Below are 21746 nucleotides of genomic sequence, written 5' to 3' on the forward strand. Positions count from 1 at the left end.
ACAAAGACAAATCTGAATGACAGGACCGTTCTAGATCAAAGACTCAGACTGGAGGCCCCAAAGACCGGAAACAAAACTGGTGTTAGAGCAAAACAAACAAACAAACAAACCCCCCACTACATCAAAATCTGGATTTGTGTTTCTCAGCGGAAGGCTGTCACAGACAGAGGGTTCAAAGGACTGCCTCTCTCTAGAAACAAAACCCGTATACATTCCGGAGAACAACAAAAAGGATAGTGACAAAAACTTTTAAACCCATGACAACTCCAGCCTCCCCATTCTAGGGTATCCTAAGGTGTCTGTGGCTACCCATACAGCAAATACTGTGGAAAGTGCCCACATTTCTCAGCCAGACTGACTGCATCTCTCTCCTTTGAAACATTTTCATATTTTTCCCTCAAAATTATTGATCCAAATACATTCCTTCATCTTCTTCTACTGAACAGATTGCCTACTGCTAAAATCAGTATATCCAAACACATGGGCCTGATGTCATCTTTCTCCAGATCTACTTAAAATATCCCATTTTTCATTTACTTAAGGGAGACATGTGGTTTGATATGATTAAGCTACTGCAGCACCTAAACCACCCCCCAAAACAAAAATAAAGAGCAGCTCTTCTTTTCATTGGGAGAAAACATGACATCATGCCCATTCAGGTGAGCAGGAATATGACAAATCTTGCCCCAGTGAACAGTATCGTTAACTGCAAAGGTACTCCCAGCTCCCTCATTTATTAGGAAAATGAGGGGTGAAAAATGTGTTCAGCACATCAGAGACAGCTCAAACTGCTATTTTCAATAATACAGGAGCAAATTCCTACCCGGCTGATTGAAAGAAAAATGCACCTCCTTCATCTCAGAAATAAAATTCAATTATTTAACAGTGTAATGCACAAGAGGAATTGATTAGCCCACAAGGAAAAAAAAAATTACAATTCCCTAAAAAGCAAATATTACAATTCTGCCTCTTTACACTATCTAGTAATTCTTATGTTATTGCCTGTATATTCCCTTTATATCCATTCTCCATTGCTATTCCCTTCCCCTTTAAAAGGGGGGCACAAGAAGATAACGTGCAAAATTGCAAGTGAAAAATGTCCAGCACACCGACAGGCAAAGGCCAGGCCAGCTCTCGGATTCATATGCAGTGATGGATAAATTAAGGTTTCACGTTTCCTCTTCCCTTTCTCAGCATCATTTTTTCAGCCCTTTCCCATCACAAATGCAACATCCATCTGTCCTTCCGAAATAAATGGCGAAAGGGGAATGCTGACCATGAAACACCACACACAAACACACACACCCCTCACAGAAACACATTCCCCCCCCAAATACTCACAAGGATGAAGAATCCCTATGTGATGCTCCATTTTCTTGTTTTAAAAAGATGGAAGGCAAAAAAAAAAAAAAAGAAAAAAAAGAAAAAAAAAGAAAAAAAAAAAAAAGAAGGAAGTGTTGCAAAATAAAAGGAAATTCCACCCACACAATCCTGCAGCCTGCTGCAAAGAAGCACCGAGCGTGCTGACGTCACGGATTCATGAATGGATGGAAATGGGGCTGGATGGAGCCCGGCGGGGGCTGCGCACCGGGAGCGCGGCCGGCAGTCCCCGCCCGCCCCGGGCACCCGCGGCCCGAGCCCCCCGGGAGCGGCGCCGGCCCAGGGCATCTCCGCAGCCCCGGTCCCCGCCGCAGCCCCGGTCCCCGCCGCTCCCGAGCAGCGGCGGATCAAATAACAGCCATCTGCCACGGCAACCCAATGCATTCGGCAAGCAGAAAAGCAGTTCATCGCCGCCCCGGCTTCTTGCGGGATTACAAACCCTGCGTATTATTATTAAAATAACTAAATATAAACACGTATCGCGAGGAAGAAGCGGGGAGAACAATAGGAGGCTTGTGTTTGATTAGCGATGCAAAAGCACCAGTAAAATAAAAATAGGAGCGTTAACAAAATCCCACATTCAGCTCCAGTCAAACACTCCCGGCAGCGGGAGAACAAGCTCACAACCTCGGTAGCATCCAGGAACAAAGATCAGGGCAGGCAGAGTTTCACATTCGGGGCTAAGGCACATCACACATTTCCATTTCCACTCCAGCTCCAATCCCAAGCCAATGGAATACACTTTACCCTGCAGACCAGAGGCAAGGACACCCAAATCTTTACCAGAGTCCTGGTGACCGCCTGCAAGAGCAGCTGTGATTCACTTGGATGTGAACAGGGAAAGAGCACAAGTTCTGCCTTCTTTTTGTATCTTTGAAACATGAGGCAAGGAATGGAGGGATGAGCAGGACAAGGAATGAAGGTCAAAGTTTGAAGGATAACCTGGGTTGCAAGCTTTGCACTTACACCATCTCAGGGGTGACCAAAACTCATCAATTTGGCCTCCAACTCCTTCTGAACAATTTGTAGTCTCAAATTATTAAGAGACAGAATTTCCATATTTCACCATGCCTTTTCCTAACCAGCAGGAAAACCCAATTATGCCAAAGCAGGGAGTCCCCAAACTTACTCTGGTGGGGCACATCTGAAAAGAACGTCTGAGACAATCCTACCTTTCCTTATGGAAAGTGGGTAACATCCCAAAATAAACCAGGACTGGATGTAACAACACCACAGATCTGGGCCGAAAAACCAGGGATTTTGTGCCTACTCGATCTCGTGTGAGCCAGCACCACTGATACCAGCTTCTGCACAGGGAGGAGGAGGGCTTGGATTTTGGGCTGTGGTTTCTGAATTGAGACTTATAAATCTGGCTAGGGAAAATGAAAAGGAATGCAAATGTCTTATTGCTTTCAAGATCAAAGAAAACACAAATTAATTTTGCTTTAGAAATATCTCTTTCTTTAAGAGCTAAAAGTCACCAAAGTGTAAGATTTCTGCCCAGACAATGCCACTGCTGCAGCCTGAGCACTCCTGTACCCAAGGGGAACCAGGAGTGGAGGGATAGGGAGAGATCTCTTCTCCATTTCAAATCCCAGCTGCACCTGCTTTAACTCCCTGCCTTGCCCTCCAGAGCCCAGCACTCGGCTTTACACCACCACGAGATGGAAACAGCTTCCAGATTTCCCTGACATTTTCAAAACAGGCAAAAATGTTAATTTACTCTCTTACCCTAAAGGGATCAATTCAGGAACTAGAAGGGGGAGCACAGTAGCACATGCAAGAAGCGGAAGAGAAGAAATATTGCTATAGAATAAGAAAAGTCAGCATAAAAATAGAAAGGAAAATAATTTTCAGAGGTTTCCAAGGGTTAATTGCAGTGACATTTAAAAAAAAAAGAATACCCAGCAGAGAAAATAAGTGGGAACAAAACCCCAGGAAGGCTCCAGGAGAAGAAAAGAGCTTGTGCATAGAATTTCAGGTTTTCTTGTCCATGGTGGCTTGGCTCAGTACCCCAACACTCGATGTCACCTACACCTCAATGGCTCAGGTTAAAATTTTTAAACACCAAGGTTATGAATTTAATATAAGGTAATATCTTAATTCATTGTCAAACAAACAAAAACAAATATATTGTCCTAAAATTGATGGCTGCTACACAATTATGTTGTGTTGCAACCAGATAAGTATTTTCATAGTACACATTACACAGCTCCTTTGATCAGTAAATAAGTTGATCAATATTAAGAAAGAAATTATTCTCCTCCCTCTCGCTCAGACAAAATCATTGGTAAAAGCAGGGAACTCAAGTATCAGATGCCAAATACAATTTATTGGCTCATTATTAATGTGACAATAGAGAGGAAAATGTGCTATATACAACAAGGGTACAATATACTAAAAATCCCAAGTTCTTCAGGGACCACAAGAGTGCCAGTGAAAAGTTGACAAGCAGCAGGATTTCTGAAAGGAATTATGGGCAACCAAGTAACTAGGCCAGTAGGAGAAATAACAGGCCAAACTGATGGCAATGGGGCAAAAAGGAAAGCTAAAAGTATTTTTAAAAATTAACTATTCACCATATTTGAAAAATACAAGATAATTATTTCCAAGCCAATTAATAACTAATAGGAATGTTACACAGCATCTGCTAGGCATAACATTTCTAGTTGGCACATCCTATTGATTTGAGCCTCGTCCTAAAATAATCATTTAACAAGTTCTCCAATCCTGTGACCTTCAATTTTAATAAACTGGTGAACAACAAAAATTGCAGAAGACTGAGAATACCAATATTATGCCAATATTCAAAAATAGCATACGTTGTTATTTATAGGCCTTGGCAATTTGGAGAAAAAATCCTAAGCCAACCTTTGACAAGAAGGGATGGTTCTGCTGCCTTGGACCAAAGGCTGAGTTATCCAAGGACCCTGCTCTGACAGTGGCTCATAACAGCAACACAGGGAAGCACAAACCCAAAGCAAACCTTTAACGCTTCCCCTGGTATATTCCACTGACAACAGCAGAAAATTAGAAAAGAGATGGGAGTGACTCAAAGGTTAATTTCATAATTATGCAGCACTAAGGCTGTTAATAAACCTACTCAGCACACACTTGGAGGCACAAGAGGGACTGCTCTGTGAAAACTTCCTACCTGGATGAGTAAATAAGTGAAGTGAGACAGCAAATGATTCTCCAACAGGCAAATGTTTGGGTAAATATTTGCACAGATAAGGTGCTGAGAGGGACATTTCATTGTCAAGTTCTAAACACCCATGAACTCTTGAATCCACTCTTCCCAGCCCTAGACACACATCCCTGCTGTGAGTGTCCAGGAAGGAAGGAATCAGAATCATGGAATCAGACTCTTGTTCATGCTGTCATTATGTCCATACCTGGCCTGGTGCAACTCATCTTTCTCTTGTTTAAGGAGCAAAGCTTCTATTTCACATCCTTCCAAACTTGCTATTTACAGAGATTTATGACTAGACCTTATTTGATGCCCCACACATTCCAGAAATATCAGTTACAGGAGACTGGAATATTGTAAAAAAATTGAACATGTAACACAGTAGTATAGACCAATTTGTTTTATTCTTTTTCCTTTTCTGTGTGATTTTGTATTTCTCTTACACACTCAATAGGGCAAATACAACACAATTTTAAATCAACTGTCTCAATGGCATTTTACTAAGACCAGAAATGAAATTTATGCATTTATCATCTAGGATTTTATCTAGAATATGCCCAGACCTGGGACTCTGAGAAATCCTCCCTGCAGAGGCAGGTGAACAAAACAGGACCAGCACTGAGACCTGAGAAGCATGATCAAAGGAAAAGAAAAAGCCCCAAAATGGGGCTTTCTCTAACCTTGTACTGCCCTCAGCAATACTCCAGGAGCTAACAATAAAGTAAAATAAAGACACTAAAGGCACCAAAAGACAATGACAAGACAAAAAGCATTATGTGTTTAGGCATGAGGTTAGTAAGGATTCCCTTTTTAAGGAGTTTCTGAGTGGTTTCTCCTCTTTTTTCCAGGTGAGCCCTGCCTTTGTGGTTCAAGTCAGCATAGTTTTTGGAGGAGACATAACACTGTAATGTTAAGAATATGTACTGGTGAGGCTGGGAAAGTTCAAAAAACTACATTTGCAGACTACCTTCTTGTGAAGGATGGCAGTCCAGCTCCTGAGACATAAAGAGAAGCTCTGGAATTCCATCAGGAAGGAAAATGGTGCTACATAAGAGACATTATAGCTGCTGAAGTGAAAGCAAGTGAACAACAGCCTCCCCACAGTGACAGTGGTGGTGGCCAGCTGAGGAGAGGCCATTTGAGAAAACCAGATTATTTCTTCAGAGAAACAGGCACAAAATAATGTTTCTCCCAGAGAACAGGCTGAAATCACGTCTTCCATAACAATAATTAACTCAAATAGGGTTACCAGCAGTGCGAAATACTGAAGAAAAGAATTTTAAAAATAAGTATTCATCAACAGCAGTAATAAGGGGCACTTGTAAAGCCAGCTGAGCCACTGTCACTTTTCCTCTACCAGATGAGGAACCTGCAAAAAGCAACGAGACCTTGATGATAAAGCCTTAGTATTAGTGCCATGTGGAAAGAAAAGTCCTATAATTTATGTTATTGCCACAAAAAGACATGCATAAATGGGAAGCTATTGCAGGGAGGAATTAATGAAACTGAAGAAGTGATTAAAAAATTCAGTCCAATTCCCCAAGGTCAAGTGTTGTTCAGAGAAAAGAAAAAAAATCACCTGCATAAATATAGAAACAACTGCTGAGCAGCTGCACTGTAGATAAGGATTGGGGATGGAGAGGATCAGAGACTGAGCACAAATTATAAATATCCAGTTGTCACAAACAAGGCAACTTCTGTCCATTGACAGGAATACAAATTCCTGATCCTCTCAGTTTTGGTGAAGCCTTTGGGAAAGTCCACTTCTGGAAAGGCTTGCTGGGAATGTGAGAAACGACGCCCCAGAATGACAAGCAAAGGCAAAGAGGTCATCAGGTGAGCTCTGAGGGATGGGGGAGGTAACTCAGTCAGGTGGCTCAGTCTGGACAGAGTGAAATGAGAAGCTAAGAATGAGATATGATATGTTTCAACTAAATACAGAAACAGTTTCTGCAAAGAAAGAGAGAAGTCATAGTCCACATTTACAGTGAACAGGAAAAACAATGGACTCAAAGTGCAACCAGAAAAAATTACTTTGGCTGTGAGAAGAACTTTTCTAAATGGTAACCAGGGAAGCACCAGCGTAAGGAACTTGTTTCCTCTATTAAAAAGGAAACAACTAATTTCACAAAAAACTGTACAGCAATAGTGATATTGCTTTGATGCAAAAGATGAACTTTGGGAACCTCTGAGGGATCTTCTGTGAAGATATGGAAGCACTGAAAGCTTTGCAGCAACAGCACAAGCTGAAAAATTCCTCTGATCTTTTGCAGTGCAAGGTCTCATCAAATTAAATCATTCCATCCTTGCTACTGTTACACAACCCTTTTGAGGACTAATATTCAGATTTTCTACCAAAAAACCTACAGAAACTGCTGAAAGCCCATTAAGATAGCAGAACTCAAGTCATGAGACTGCCAGAATAAGGCTCTATATTTAGTACCAACAGTTTCCTCTGTAGTACTGTGATAAAGTTCCTTCAAGAAGAGTGGATCAGCTCTATGTAAATATTCTCAAGGCAAACAAAACCTGCTCAGCATCTTCCTCCCAGACCCATGTCTCTCATGAAGATTTCAGTAGGTTTTGCTTCAGAGCTCACTGCTTTTTTTTTCCCCTCCCTCCCAAGAGACTTCTGCTCCCCCAGTGCTCACTGCAGACCCCGTAAGAGTCCTCTTGATCTGTGTGAGGTATCACGACGCAGAATTACTCAGAGTTCATGAGTTCTGACAGCACTTTAAATAGTTACTGTCATGATTAGCAGAATATTGGAGTTTAGAACACTGAACTTGTCAGCAGTGGGGGTTTGGTCCTTATTTTCAAGTGTAATATTGGACACCGCATTAGGATGGGGAAAGCACCCCAAAGGGGTCAGTGCACAGCGCCCCAAATATTTTCTGAATTAAATCACAGAACCCATCTTAAGGGACAATCAAAAGTTAAACAGACTTCACCCAAGGGGTTCCTCAAACTTCACCAATGTCCTAATACTCCAGCTCAAACCACCAGCTTTGCATTGCACAGGATTTGCCTATCCAGGGAAAACCAGCACCACATTAGTAAATTCAAGTCATGGCTAAGAGAGGCTGACTGAGAGCCATGTTCAAAAGCCCATCAGCTGAAGCATTAACCCTGGGACCTTCCAGGGCTTTGCGGGAGTGTTTTATAACCTCCAGTCCTCTATAAATGTCACAGTCCCCCTTAGGGCCAGACCTCCCATCCTCAAGCCTCCTCTACTCACCACAGTCATACAGAGCACTCCCATATAGAGTGCCTTGTCTATTAACCACAAAAATCAGATAAATTAGAAGCAACAGTGTCGATGAAGCAACTGATGAATTGTCACTGATGAAGCAAGGACAGGGGTGGTTCAAGCAACTAATTGCTTTCACTGAGATGGAACCAGGTTCAAATCAAGGGAGAATTCAATTCTTCAGCAAAATACTTCACCTTAATTATAGCTCGTAGCAAGAGACAGCCAGAATCTAAATATATGGATGCTCTGCCTCTACAGCACCCACCACTCCTCACAGAATGGGTAAAAATTGACAGCTTTTATATTAAGAAACAAATCCCAAAATGTAGCTCCATCTCACATCTTCCTGCAATCCCACTCAGAGGTGGCTCAGGCACATCCTAAAATTATGTATCTGTAGCTTTCTCTTCATGAAGCATCTCTATACAACAAAGATCTCACAAACGTAAAGAAAATGTGTAGAACAAGCCCATTTTCAGTCTCCTTGAGTGAAACAACTACATTTTCTAGCATCACACAGATAGCCAGCCACTAACTGAAGAAAACTCTAGCTAGTTTTATAGAAAATAATAAATGATTTTTCAAGCCGCATCTACAAAGAAACAAGCAACTCTTTTTTACATATTCTTCTAAACCTAATTCCCCAAAGCTTACACAGTTTTTAGAGAATTAGCTTCTTTTCAGTTCTTATACAGACAGATCTAAGTGGTTTGCTAACATACAAGTTTTACCACTTAACTTTTAATATATAAAATAGATGTAGTTAAACTGAAAAACTGCATATATGAAACAGAATCAAGAGACAATATATTCTTAGGAAAGCAATACCCCAAATAAAACATGAATTTCTGCGTTTCTGGAACTTTGCTGGTGTCTACTCCAGCTACAAAAGCCTGGATTCCTCTGAGAATCTGCATTCTCCAGCCAATCACCAGGGAAATACCATGTAAAAGTACTTACAACAATGGGAAATGATATGCTAAAGCTATCCCCTCACAAAATCAATACACCTGAATTAATAGATTCAAATGCTTTCAGACTCCAAGTTCTATTGGAAAAATGTAAACACTAGGATTAACTTCACCTCCATTTATGCACCCACCCCTTTGGCACTTATCCCTTCCTATTACTCCCATGGGAGCTGGATCCCATCTCTGCAGGCTCAGCAGGGAAATGGCTTTGGACACAACATAAAGCAAGAAGCTCATCCCTACCTTAGAAATGGAAGTCTATTTAGAATTTAAGGACAACTGCAGGAGTGAGAACATTATCATTTGATATCTTTTTGAGTTCCTGACTAGTTACTACAATTCAAATCTCAACAATTCTGGTACCTGATCATTGTTCCAGAAGCACTGGAAGCCCATGTCCTCTTGGCTCACTGCACATGTGCCTCCTCTTCAAGTCACAGAAATCAAGCTGTCCTCAGAAGCTGCACCATGGGTAGTGCTTAAGACAGTTCGGCACTGAATTCTTCTCTCTAGAAAGAACAAGAAAGCTCAGAACCCTGCTGAAGTGTATTGAATAAAAGCTCCCAAGATCAACCCAACACATCCCTCAGCACATCGTGATGTGACGTGGCACATTCAAAGGCAGCAGAGAACATCCAAAATTAAGTATGCACTTTCAAAAAGGAGCTGGAGTAGAAAAATACCTCAACATATTTAGTACATCCTTTCTTAGCACAGGCACACACTCTATAATCCTTTTATGGTACAATTTTAATCTAAATTAAGCAAGTAGCTCCAGTAAAAGAGCTCAGAGCTTACCACATTACAAAATTACATCAGGATTGGATTAGACTGCAAAATAACATACTTCAAGGTAATCTATTAATGATATTTTACACTTAATTCTATACTCAAACTCCAACCTATTTGTTTTCCTAACTTTAAGCAAATTTTAAGAAAAGCATAACTTACTACAGTCCTCCTACATGCATACAACTCAAAATATTATTCCTGTTACCACCAGAAACATGCAAGGAGAGAGACAACTACTGAGACTCCCAGTCTTGAGCCCTCTGCACGTTTTTTCCATCCCCCTGCCCCTCTCCCCCCCAAAATTTAACAGGCTGCAAGACTTAGCCCAGCCCTTCATAAAATTAAAGAGAAATCAACACCTTGAACTTACAGAACTTTAATGCAGACACTGAACTACCTGGTCTAAAAAGAGTTTCTCTCTACCCACACATATTGTTTTCCTCATATCCTTCAGACACAACCAAGCTACTACAACACTGAGGAGGAGGGTTAGAAATACCAGCACCAGTGTATTGCCAGAATTAGGAGACTTAAGACAAAAAATCCATGTGGCACCACCTGCCTCACATTCCTCACCACAATTCAGCTGCTCTCAAGGCCATTGCCAAAGTTTGGGAAGCTCACCTAATTTTTGGCTGAGGTAGAAGCAAAGGCCAATTGTATTTGAGAAAAACACTAAGTTTTGTGACCACTGTCATTTCGTTTTATATGTCTCCTTATCTTTGCTGGTTTGCCACAAAAACGGGACAGGTAATTCCACACTCCCAATAAGGAAAAGCTTGTGAGGTTCAGGTTAGGCTACATTCAGAGGCTCCATTTGGACAACAGGAGGATGATGATATAACAATATTCTCATATTGGAAAGTAGCAATTTGTAGCATCTATGGCCCCATACCAGGCCTGCATGAACTATTTTCATTACAGAACAATTTCCAAATAAAATTTAGAGTAAACATACATGTATCTTAACAGTTTTATTAGACAAACTTTAGAGTTTATACTTTATGTATTAAAATGTAAATATTTACCTTTGTTCACAAGAAAATTACATGGTTCTACTAAATCAATGACGAAAGCCTCAAAAGCCAGTAATTATAATTTTTACCACTATTTTAAGACAGGAAATGGTACATGTAAACATAAGGTTTATTTTCTTTCTTATGAAAATAAACGCTGTAAGCAATACTACAGATGAAACAATAGTAAGATTGAAAGAATCAAAACCACACAAAATAGGAAAAAATGCATTGGAATACCTTATCCTTGTAAGCACAAATCATATATGTGTATAAGAGACAGCAGAGAAAACTGGAGAGATGTTCATAAAAAACATGAGACACCAGATGCCCAAAGTTGGCCAAATGCCACTGGAATAAATTACTGCATTTCACATGAAAAAAATACAGCTTTTAAGGACAGGTTTGAAACCACCATTTGATAACTGGCAGCCGAGCTGGGAATGGTCAGTGCATAAATGGGAAGGGACTTGTGGGGCTGGACTTTCATCACCAAATGAGTTCAGGTCTTCATGAAGTTCCATTTGCCATCACCTTTTATAGCCTTCAATTGGCTTTTAACATTTGCTTCCCACATCCAACCTGAAAGATTTCATGCCTCTATAATCCAGTCCAGAAGCCAGCATGGTGTGTGGCAGCTTCAAGCTCTTAAGAATGCATGAAAGCACTTACTCAGTAAAAATTGCCCATGTGAACAGGACAGACCCAAAAGCCAAAGGTGTGCAACACAGATATCACCCCAGCTGGAAACAAGGGTACAAACACATCTGCTGATTTAATTTTCTTTTTATTTTTTAACATAATAATCATGGACCCAAAGAATTCTTTCCATCTCCTATCTCTCATCCTGCAGAAATACCAGCAGAATTCCAAGTATTTGGATTCAAGTGCAAACCACTGCAGATGGATTTTTGTTTAAAGAACTGAACAAACAAAACATTATTTGCTTCGAAATTCTTCTACTTGTGGTGAAAGCCGAGCTGTGCTGAAATCAATAGGACTGTTGGCATTGTTTTCAACTGAGCTGGAATTTCATTTCCTGTACCCCACTTCAGATCTGCTAAAAACCACTAGAACAGAGTTTTGACCTTTCACAACAACATCTACAGCTCAAAATAAAGTGTTTTGTGCAAAATAAATACTTACAGGGCAGGTTACATAAACAGCATGAAAGCAGCAGCTGTGGCTGGTTTCTTCAGAGAGAAAACTTTGCCCCCAGCCTGGCTGCTCTGGATTAATGATGTTCCTGTTCCAAACCCAGGCTCTGAAGCCTTGGGAAGTCCCTATTCCAGCTCAGCAAGGTAGGAAGGTTTGCTGTTATAACTGTTGGCTGATAACAGCTTATCAGAAAGTTTTCAAAGGTTAATCTCAGTACACATGCATGGCAAAAGTGCAAGGAAAGAACAAGGAAAATGTTGACTTAGTGCTCCCTCTCCTCCTGCCCCTGCAGCAAGGGACAGAACTCTCTCATACCCCATGACCTGCAGCAGTGCCAGCAAAGAAACTTCCACCAAAACTCCTGTTTGAACTGAAAACATCTGAGAGCCCCTTTATTTCAAAGGAGGTGCTTGCTTTGCCTGCTGCATTCCCACAGGCTGCCACACGGGATGGAAAAGCTAACCAAAATCTTTAAGTTTGATCCTTATATACAAGGCAGTTTTATTACTGCTGCCAAATTTATCACTGACACCAAGCTCCATGACAACTCACTGGAAAACAAAAACAAAACAAAATCTTCAGTTTAGGGCATGCTATGATTTTTATTTCTATCCCAACCAACCATGTTACTGAACTGTAAAGGGCTGATGCAACCTTAAACCAGAAAAAAAAAAAAAGCCCAGTTACAGACTCATTACTAATTCATCCTGGCTGAAGCTGCATACCAGCAGCTGCTGCCTCTCTCAATTAACAGCAAATATTGAACAGTATTGTCATTTAACGGTGTTTACTGCCTGCTGCCCTGTCCACTGCCGCATTTTCAAATGCTCTGGCACAATTTAAAGCATCAACACTAATAAACAGAACTTAGTTTAACCCTTTATGTATCATAGCAGAAGTGTTTTACTCACTTCCTACATTCATTAGGTGCTTGGCAGAAGCTGAAGCCCAAGGATGCAAGGTACCACCAAAATGGGATTTGTAGTTCAGAGGCCCACAGGGTGCTTGGCTTCCACAAAGGGCTGAACACAAGTGTGAAAAATGATGGGAGTAACTCCAGCAGAACAGTTCTTTAGGAATTATTGCCAAAAAGTTGAAACAAAAGAGGAAAAAAAAGGAGGAGACCACACATTCAGCCTCTGCTGTTGAAAATTTAGAACAACAAAAACCCAAAACAAACTGGGTAAAAAAAAATAAAAATAAAGATACAGCCATTCTTCAGGGAGAGCATACCAGTGCTGATTCCTGATGACCCCATCTCTGCACAGGGGAGTCAAAAGAGCCAGAATTTGGACCTCCCTTCCCACTACTGTGCCCACAGCTGCCCTTTCACCAGGCTGGGTTTGAAGTAAATGATTATACAAACTGCAGCCAGAGCAAGCAACTGCAAGTGCAGCACTTCCACACTGCCTCCGCAGGCACTTCTGTGCCCCACTTGCTCCATGGTGGAGCATGGTGGCTGGAAGCCACTTCTGTATAAGGGACTGTACAGATTCTACATTTCATTTCCACGCCGTGTTCCCAGCACATCAGCAGGAGGGAACATCTCCAGGCTCTCCTATGATCCCACTGCCAGCTGGACCAGGGCCAACACGTGGATACCAAGGACCTGGAGAAGGAGGGGATGCTGGGCCAGCCCAACTCACCTTCAAAGTGCACACTGGCAGTTTAGATACTATGGGAAAAGATCAAGCAGCTTCTGTACTGCATTTAGAATGTACAAGATCAGATAATGTCATTCCAGCTGATCCTGAAATTGGGGAATTCAGTTATTTCTGAGGTAGCTGGACCTTTTTTCTACCCCTCCTGCAGAGGGAGCAAAGGCCCAAGGAGTGGTGCTCTGAGGGCTTGTCAAATATATGAGGGAATGGCTTGGAAAACTGGGCAGGTAAATGTAGGCCCAGGCTCTGGCCAGGGCTCTCTGTGAACTTACTTTCCTCAGGTTAGCACCTGGCTGCAAGTCCCCTCATTTTCTCAGGTCCCTCCGCTTGTATCCTGTGCAACTCCAACAGCCAGCCTGGTTTGCTGGGAGGATTCCTTTCCTCTAGGTTCCCCCATCACCTTTGTGCCCATGGGGTCTGAGGTGCTCAGATATATCAGGTGATATGACTAATACCTGCCATCTGCTCATTGCTACCTTCCCTCTCCTTTCCTGAAGAGGAGTCAGCACTAAAGTGCTTGTTCTACTCAATCTATTTTAGGAGCGTGGGCTTTCAGCATCCATGCAACACTGCTTTAAGCTAGAAGACTTAAATCAAATAAGCAGACCATGCTCTGGCAGGGAAAATTGAGCACTAGGTCCTGTAAAAGTCTCTGGACCCTTTTTTTGCAAAAGTTATCTTCACTCCAGTGTGCTCAAGGAACAGAACTATTGCCCAGGTTTCACTCCAGACCACAAAGGAGGGGCAGATGAGATCCAGGCCTTGGAAAGTATCCACTGCTCTCCATGGAGACCAAGTCAGCCAACACAGCTTGGAGCATCAACAGGCAATGTGCTGCAGCATTGGGTAATTCCCTGCTTCCAGGAGTGAGGAGCTCCTACCCAATCACACCACCTTGGAACACAGCAGGGAACAGAAACAGGTACCAATAACTGAGGGCACATCTCTGCCCATCAGACTGGAGGGGAAACTTCAACTCACAGGGAACAGAAAAGCATTGATTCTACCAACAGCTGCTCCCCATATGTCATGGTCAAGGGAAAAAAGCAAACTGGGTACACAAAGGAAAGATGGGGAGAGAGGCCAGTGGAGAATAATTTGATTTCACCGTATTTCTTAGAGGAGCTGTGTCAAAATCCAAAGAGAAAAGTCATCACAGTGTAGGAGGCTGAAAGATTTGAGATGGAGCAGTGAGGAGCCTCTGGCCCCATAAATGTTTAATTTGAACAAAGCAGCAGATAGGTAGTAAGCACAGTTCTGCTGCTGTTGCTGAACTGCACACTCCTGCTTTGACTTCTAGATGACACACAGTGAGAACGTAAGTATAAAAATAAAATAGGAGAAAAGCACCAGGGAGATTTTCATACCTGACACTACAGACAGAGCTGCACAAGCCAGCAACACACTCAGCTCCCTTCCTTCTCTGTGCTTGGGCCAGTAGCAGGAGGGTGAGCAGCACACATGGAGCTCTGGAGTGTTCCCAGCCCTCGATTTCACAGCTCTGCCAGCCCAGCACAGTGCAGGGGATAACAAGAACTACTGCACCACACCTGAGGAAGCAGCCAGGGCTGCAGATCACTGATAAAAAGCAATGCTGCCTGCTAAGAGCACTGTGAAACTAGAGAACTACAGAGGAAAGATGCACATGGAAACACAGAAGAAAATGGATCCTCCAAGTCCTAGGAGCAGAAAAAGAACCCGCCTGGAACTGTTCCTCTTGCAAAATTGTCTTAGAAGGACTGACTTTCTTCCTGTGCTCCTTTCCCAACAAATAAAATTTATCATTAAGGATCATTCTTTCCCCATCACTTCCTTGAGTTATTCCTATCCCACTCAAAACAGTAAGCTCAAATTGGTTAAATAAATCCTGAAGAAAAGTTGCTAATTAGTGTTTCTTCCTGCCTAAAAAGCAAGAAGAGTCTGAAAAAGTAATTAGTGCATTCCATGATCCCCGAGTGATCTCCAGTTCCACTCTTCTTCCCTTTCCTGCTCTTTACTTCCCTTAGATTGTGACTTGATCACCATTACCTGCTTCTTTCCCCTTCACAATCAGAGAGGAGTCTATTTCCTTTCCCTATTTATGTCTTTCTCATCTCAAACTTCACTCTTTTTTCTGCATCTATATCTACTTGCTGAAATTCAGACAACTCCTCTGCTGCCTCCACCAGCATATCTAGTTTTCCTCCCAGTCTCCTAAAGAGAAATGTGGCTTCACTAAATCCAAGCACAGAAGTTCAATTAGACATAGATTTTTCCCCAGCAGCCTGTTTTACTAGAATTATGACACTTATCCCAAAGCCAGCTATGCCTAAGAACTGACTGGACAAGCTTGGAATGAGAGCAGGAAGCCCTTTGGTTTAGGCCTTCCTCTCTCCCAGTAGGAGAGCCTCATCCACACTGGTAAGGCAGGAACAGTACAGGACAAATGCTACCGAAATCTGCCCAGCCTCTGGAAAACCTCCCCACAACAAGTGAAGGTCATCCATCAGTACAGATTTTCTCTTTTAAAAGCACAAACAGATCTGAAAACATACACAGTAGTATTCTTATATTTTGCACTGTTCTCAAAGCTGGGATTGTATCTGAGGAAGTGACCATGAGATGAAACACCAACAGGTAGTCTTCTGCATGTGAAAAGAAATTAGGAGGAAACAAACTCATAGCACAACTCCCTTAACCTCCAAGGACATAACTACTCATTGCAAGTACAGACACATCAGAAGTCCCTTTCTCACTGCATTAAGCTGCTGAGGAAAACCTTGCAATGCCAGGACAGCACCCTGGACTCTTCCACGCACACCTGACATAGGAAGGTATCACCTCAGATAAAGCAGGACCTCAACTGTCACTGCTGGCTGCTCTGGATTTTCAGCTTCCCAAAAGCTGATGTCATGGCATTTCTCCTTGCAAAACAACGACCTTTGCAGGCCTCTGGAGAAATAAGCCAAGTCCAACAGTAAAAAGATACAGATGACAAGGAGAAATGCTGGTTTGTGCTCCTACTCAAATGACAGAAAGCATTTAAAACTTACACTGACACATTACGATATGATTCTACTGTAACTGCAATCTCCTGTGACACAACCATGTCATTTTTTCTTCGGAGAAACTCACTCTGAATCTACAAGATAGATGGCACTAAGAAAGGGAAGCAGTCCCATCTCTTAGCAAACACTGGCTGGTGACCTCACCCTTGTATTGTAGCAAGGCTGCAGAAGGGAGAACACTCCAGGGAAGCAGCTCTTGGACAGACTCACAGAACACCTCAGGAGACTCAGCCAGTCATGCTTTGTGACAGGGAGGCTCCCTCCTTACCAGGACAGAGGTGACACAGTTACTCCCCAAACCAAGACACTCTGCCTCAGAGGAAAGCACAGACATATTAAATAGCTTGAGCCATAAGAAAAACCAAAAAAACATCAAAACCACCTTCTAGCCATCACCAGAGCTGCATTTTACATCTTCCTTCTTACTGGAGAGCCAAAAGGAAACCTCCCTCACCTCCAGCTGACAGCAGCATCTCCATCCCTCCAGGACAGAACCAGCTGTAAATATTGGCTGGAAATATGTATTCCCACTGGGGACTGGCAACTGTCTGTAATTGCTGGCAGCAGGGGGGCCAGGGAGTCCCTCTTGTGCCAAAAAGCAGATAAAACAAACCAAAGAAAAAAATGCCACATGCATATACCATAATAGCTGAACCTACACAGCATTGATGGGGCCACTACATCTGTGTTCAGGCTGAAAAGAAAGCATTTTAGAACAGCTATGCTAAACTGAACTACAAAAGCTGCTTATAAACAAAATTACTGAAAAGATGCTCTGCCCTTCATGCTGTAGATCCAAGGTGATGAAAGGCCACAAGGGTATGTGACCAGACCAACAGAGATGGATCATAGGACTGCAGGCCTGGATGTGGACAGTGGTCCTAGTAGAAATTTTTCCATTACTATTACAACACTGCCACAGTTTATTCCATAAATACAACCTCAGCTTGCTAGAAATGCATTTCTGACTGAGCACAGTAAAGAAAATATACACTGTGAGCAGAATACCCAGGTTAATCAATACTCTGTGTGTGTGTATAGTTCAGCCATATCAGTATATACAGTAAGACATTTTTCTCCATTTTCTTCAACAAGGAAGTGTTCAGGAGTTCATTTAAGTTTTTCATAAGAAATTCTTTATATAAGCTGATCAATAACCAAGGTTTGGGAAAAAATAGACAACTATTAGAATTCTACAGTGGTACACTATTTTCTATTCCTACCAGGTGTCTGTGTAAGCTGGGTTGCAAACCTGAACGTCAAAGCTACACACTGATATGGATTTGTTGACAAACACCAGGAAAACCAAGAAAACAGTAAAAGGAGCACACAGAAAGAAGGCCAAAAGACAACTCAGTATGCCTTGTGAAGACCAGACAAAAGTTTATGCAGGAAGAGATTTCTGGCTGGGATACAAATGTGAACAATTGCCTGAGAAACAGCCCAGTTCACCTGCTGAGTAGCTGCCAGCCATCCTGTAGGAAGGCAGGGTGAATTTATAAGTTGGTAACATAAGGCTGAAGAGATGGAGAGCAATAGCAGGTGGCCTTTGATATCAAGGTCTTTGCTATTGCAGCTTCAGTACCTTCTCTTGCTCCAGGCAATCACTTGATCTCACATGATTTCCAGAAAGACCAAATTCTACTTAAGAGGTTGCAACAAAGCTCAGGAAACATTTTCTCTCAAAGGATATCTTGGGAAACTGAAGCAATCAGAATGATGAGGCTTTTTGCTCCTGCCAAGTGCCTGAGGTAACAAAGGTAATCAAAATAAAGGCACAAAATAAGATTCTGACTGTAGATGGTCAGTGTCTAATACAGGGATGATATTTCAGGGTTGGATTTTGTGAATATAATCATCTGAGATGACAAGAAGAACAATTTCCTTTAGCACATGAGAGGATCTTGCAGAGAAGAAAATAACATTTAATGGTCCCTTCTGCCCTCCCCTCTGGGTTTGCCTTTACTCTCCTCTGTAACAAACAGGTTGATCAAAGTTCTTCCTTCCCACTCCATGGGGAGGGATGACCTGCAGACACAGGGTCATTGCTCTCAGTAGTTTAAAAGCAAATGTATTGCACAGATAATGAATCTCATTTACACAGGAACGTATTTTAACCTGAAAACAGTAGAAACTAACCCTGATGTTGCAAAAAGGGAGAGTGAGAGAAGGGATTGTATTTTTACCCAAGTGTGAGAACAATTCCTTTTGTTCCAGACACATCAGTTCAGAATGGGTAGAAGTATGTTCTCTAAGCCCTGCAGTATCTCCTGGAAGCTTGAACACACTGATGCGTGTTCTTGTGGTCACCCCAAAGACAGGCAAAGGGCAGGGCAGAACAATCAAATGAACTGCTCAGGAGTATTGCATCCAACACTCCCTTGGCCAAGGGAAAAATGGAATGAGATATGGAGGGTTATGAAGTCTGACTGCTGATAGGAGAATAAAGATAAAGCACTATCAGAAATTAGTCCTGCAGATCAATCCTCAAGCACAATGCTGAGTTAGCTCCTTGCAAAGAAGAGCAGAGCAGAACATCTCCTTTAGGAAGGAGCCCATTTCTTCTCACAGGTCTCTTATTGATGGTCACCTTGGACTAGAAGGCTGTCACCCAGAAAACATCATGGTTCCTGGTTGCAGCCTTCACAGCTGCATATGAGACTTTTGTCTAACACTACAACACCTTCTCATTCTTCCCAGTTGTCTTGTTACACTTGCACTTCCAAAAGAGACTAGAAATTCTGCTTCCTGAGTAATTCCCAGTGAACAGCCACAGGGTGCTGCAGGGAGAAGGTTAAAGACTCCTCTCACACAATCCTTGTCAAGGTCCTGGTACTTCAATATGCTGCTCAGAAATGTTACTTCTACTGCAGTGTCACAATCCAACACCTCAAGACATGACAGGAGAGAAATATACCTTAGGAAAATGTGGGAAAGGTACTAAAAAGTACTTGATGCCACTCCTCCAAATATTTAAGTATAAGCTAGACAGTGAAAGTGGTTTACTGGAGCCTCTGAGCTGCTGTGCCCTCCCTGCTTCCAGCACCAGGGAAGCAAAGCCATGGGATGAGGGTCAAACTCCAGCATGGCCAGTGTAGCACAGTTTAGTGGGACTTGATTGGAGAGAAATGACTCAAAATGGCTCAAAGATCAGGTTTGAAAGCCAAGAAAAAGCCTTTCCTGACAAACACACATGTCAAAGAAAATACCATATTCCTTTAGCATCCATGTCTTACTGCAAATATTCAGTTTGGGATATTTTTTATTTTTTTTAAAAAAAGCACCAGAAAGAATGAAAAACACTTCTAATGCACTTACACACAACATTAGTCTGTTTTCACTAGTAACTGTTATTCATCCTTCTTCCATTCCAAATTCTGGCACTATCCCCTCTCACTACCAAGACTGAGAGCTGACATGTCCCTCACCCTTTCTTCCCCTCTTGTTGAAACCTAATTTCCACTGCTCTAATAGTTCTTGACTTAACTGGGACAAGGAAAATTATTCTGGGCTTCTCTGTCCTAGCAGTTACTCTATTCTGTATTAACCATCCAGAGCACTGCAAAATCATACTAAAGCCCCAGGCAACCATTCTAACGCTTCCTTAAATTCCTGGTTTAATCAAATTGCCCATTTTTACTGGACATGTCTCTAGCCATATATATATATACATACATATATGAGAACTTTCTGTATAAAAATCCTTCAGTGTTAAGAAAATTCAGAAAAGCTCATTTAACAGTATTCATTCCAAGAGCTCACAGTAAGCTAAATTTCTATCCAACCTTAAAACAGAGTTACTCCTTATACAAGATGGATTTTTTGCCCATCCTTTTAAGCAATATACAAAAGTATTTATCACACTAAAGAACAGAAACTTCAATAAATATTACAGACCAATGAAATGCATAATTACATCCACTAGTTTAGGCATGGAGCTGAAAGGCCTGGTTTTCAAACACTGGCTACACAACAGATCCCTCGTTCTGTTTTAATCTAAACTATCACATTCATCCACCTAGGCCAAAGGAAATTAATTTTTAGGTGCACTCATCTCAAACTCTGACCTTTACTTCGTATCACCTATTATCCAACATCAAAACTATGGCACCATTAATTTCTTTAAGGGATGCAAATTTGTTTCTGCACAACCCCATTTTTCACAGCAATGTAACTACAAATTTGGTTTGGCTGATGGCAGCAGCAGTTTTTGAGCAACACCATGTGCATCTCTGAAGGGATGAGCTCTTTTCAGATCAGTGACCTATACCTTACTCTGTTACAGAGCTGTGCCATTTCTGGTGGGGAAACAGCAAAAGGAAATTTTCTGTACTGCACCGTGATAAAGCAAATCCTTTGCATTTTTCAGATTCCCAAAAACTGCCAATCACTTTAACTGCAAGAGACAGCACACTGCATAAATGTATTATGACTTTCTAGAGGAGTGTATCCAGAAAAGCCTTTACTTGGAGCCACAACCTGTTTGGAAACTACTCTTCTATCAGGAAAAAGTCAGGGCTGGTTTCCATTTCCTGTAACTGAAACGAGCAACCACAGTTTGAGTTCACCACCAAGTTATGCTGTCCAGTTTCTCAGCGAACAAAATTCTCCCATCCATGAGCAAGGCATTGGGTACCAGCTGATTCTGCAGCCTCCACTCTGCCCATCCTAAGGCTGGAAACAGAGAAGGTTGGCTGAGGGCTGGTGTCAGCACAGGGCAGAGCAAATAAAGATACCAGTGTAATCACCCTTGAGATAAGGCAGCCAGTGCAAGCACAGCTGTCTAGGAAATACACAGCAGAGAAGCAGGAATGCAAAATGTAAGCAGGAGATCTATTAGACCTGAAAACCACCTGGACTGAGACACAACATCCTCTGCTACTGCTGCAACGTTCTGTCAAGTAATTAAGTTTTCCCCTTCTTACCTTCCCTCTCAGGACAGAGCACAACCATTTAAGAGCACACAGCTCCATTTTTCAAGTACAACAGAAAAATAGAGTAGCAGCACACAATCAGGTTTTGGGTGGTAAACTATGCACAGTCTTTTTCCTCCTAAATTACAGCTGTAATGGAGAATGCAAGGACAAGGGGAAATGGTTTCAAACTAAAAGACAAGAGATTTAGATAGGATGTTAGGAAGAAATCCTTCCCTGTGAGGGTAGCAGGCCCTGGCACAGGTTGCCCAGAGAAGCTGTGGCTGCCCCTGGATCCCTGGAAGTGCCCAAGGCCAGGCTGGACAAGGCTTGGAGTAACCTGGGATAATGGAAAGTTTCCCAGA

At 42.1% G+C, this 21746-nt stretch overlaps 1 protein-coding gene across 10 annotated transcripts in view; it reads right to left on the reverse strand.

The window, feature by feature from the left end:
- Window positions 1-21746, reverse strand: part of MAP3K13 (mitogen-activated protein kinase kinase kinase 13) — a 71833-nt gene that overhangs the window by 36448 nt on the left and 13639 nt on the right. For 9 of the 10 annotated variants that reach the window (XM_086844373.1, XM_086844371.1, XM_086844370.1 and 6 more), the window contains one exon: window positions 9158-9303. The gene's annotated coding sequence lies outside the window, so the exon portion shown is untranslated. Of the gene's footprint in view, window positions 1-1341; window positions 1408-9157; window positions 9304-21746 lie in introns of those variants that run through there. The other variant, XM_086844372.1, reaches the window with a different exon arrangement.

Source organism: Cyanistes caeruleus, chromosome 10, assembly GCF_971803275.1.
Source record: "Cyanistes caeruleus chromosome 10, bCyaCae1.hap1.1, whole genome shotgun sequence".
In the NCBI taxonomy this organism is placed as follows: Eukaryota; Metazoa; Chordata; class Aves; order Passeriformes; family Paridae; genus Cyanistes; species Cyanistes caeruleus.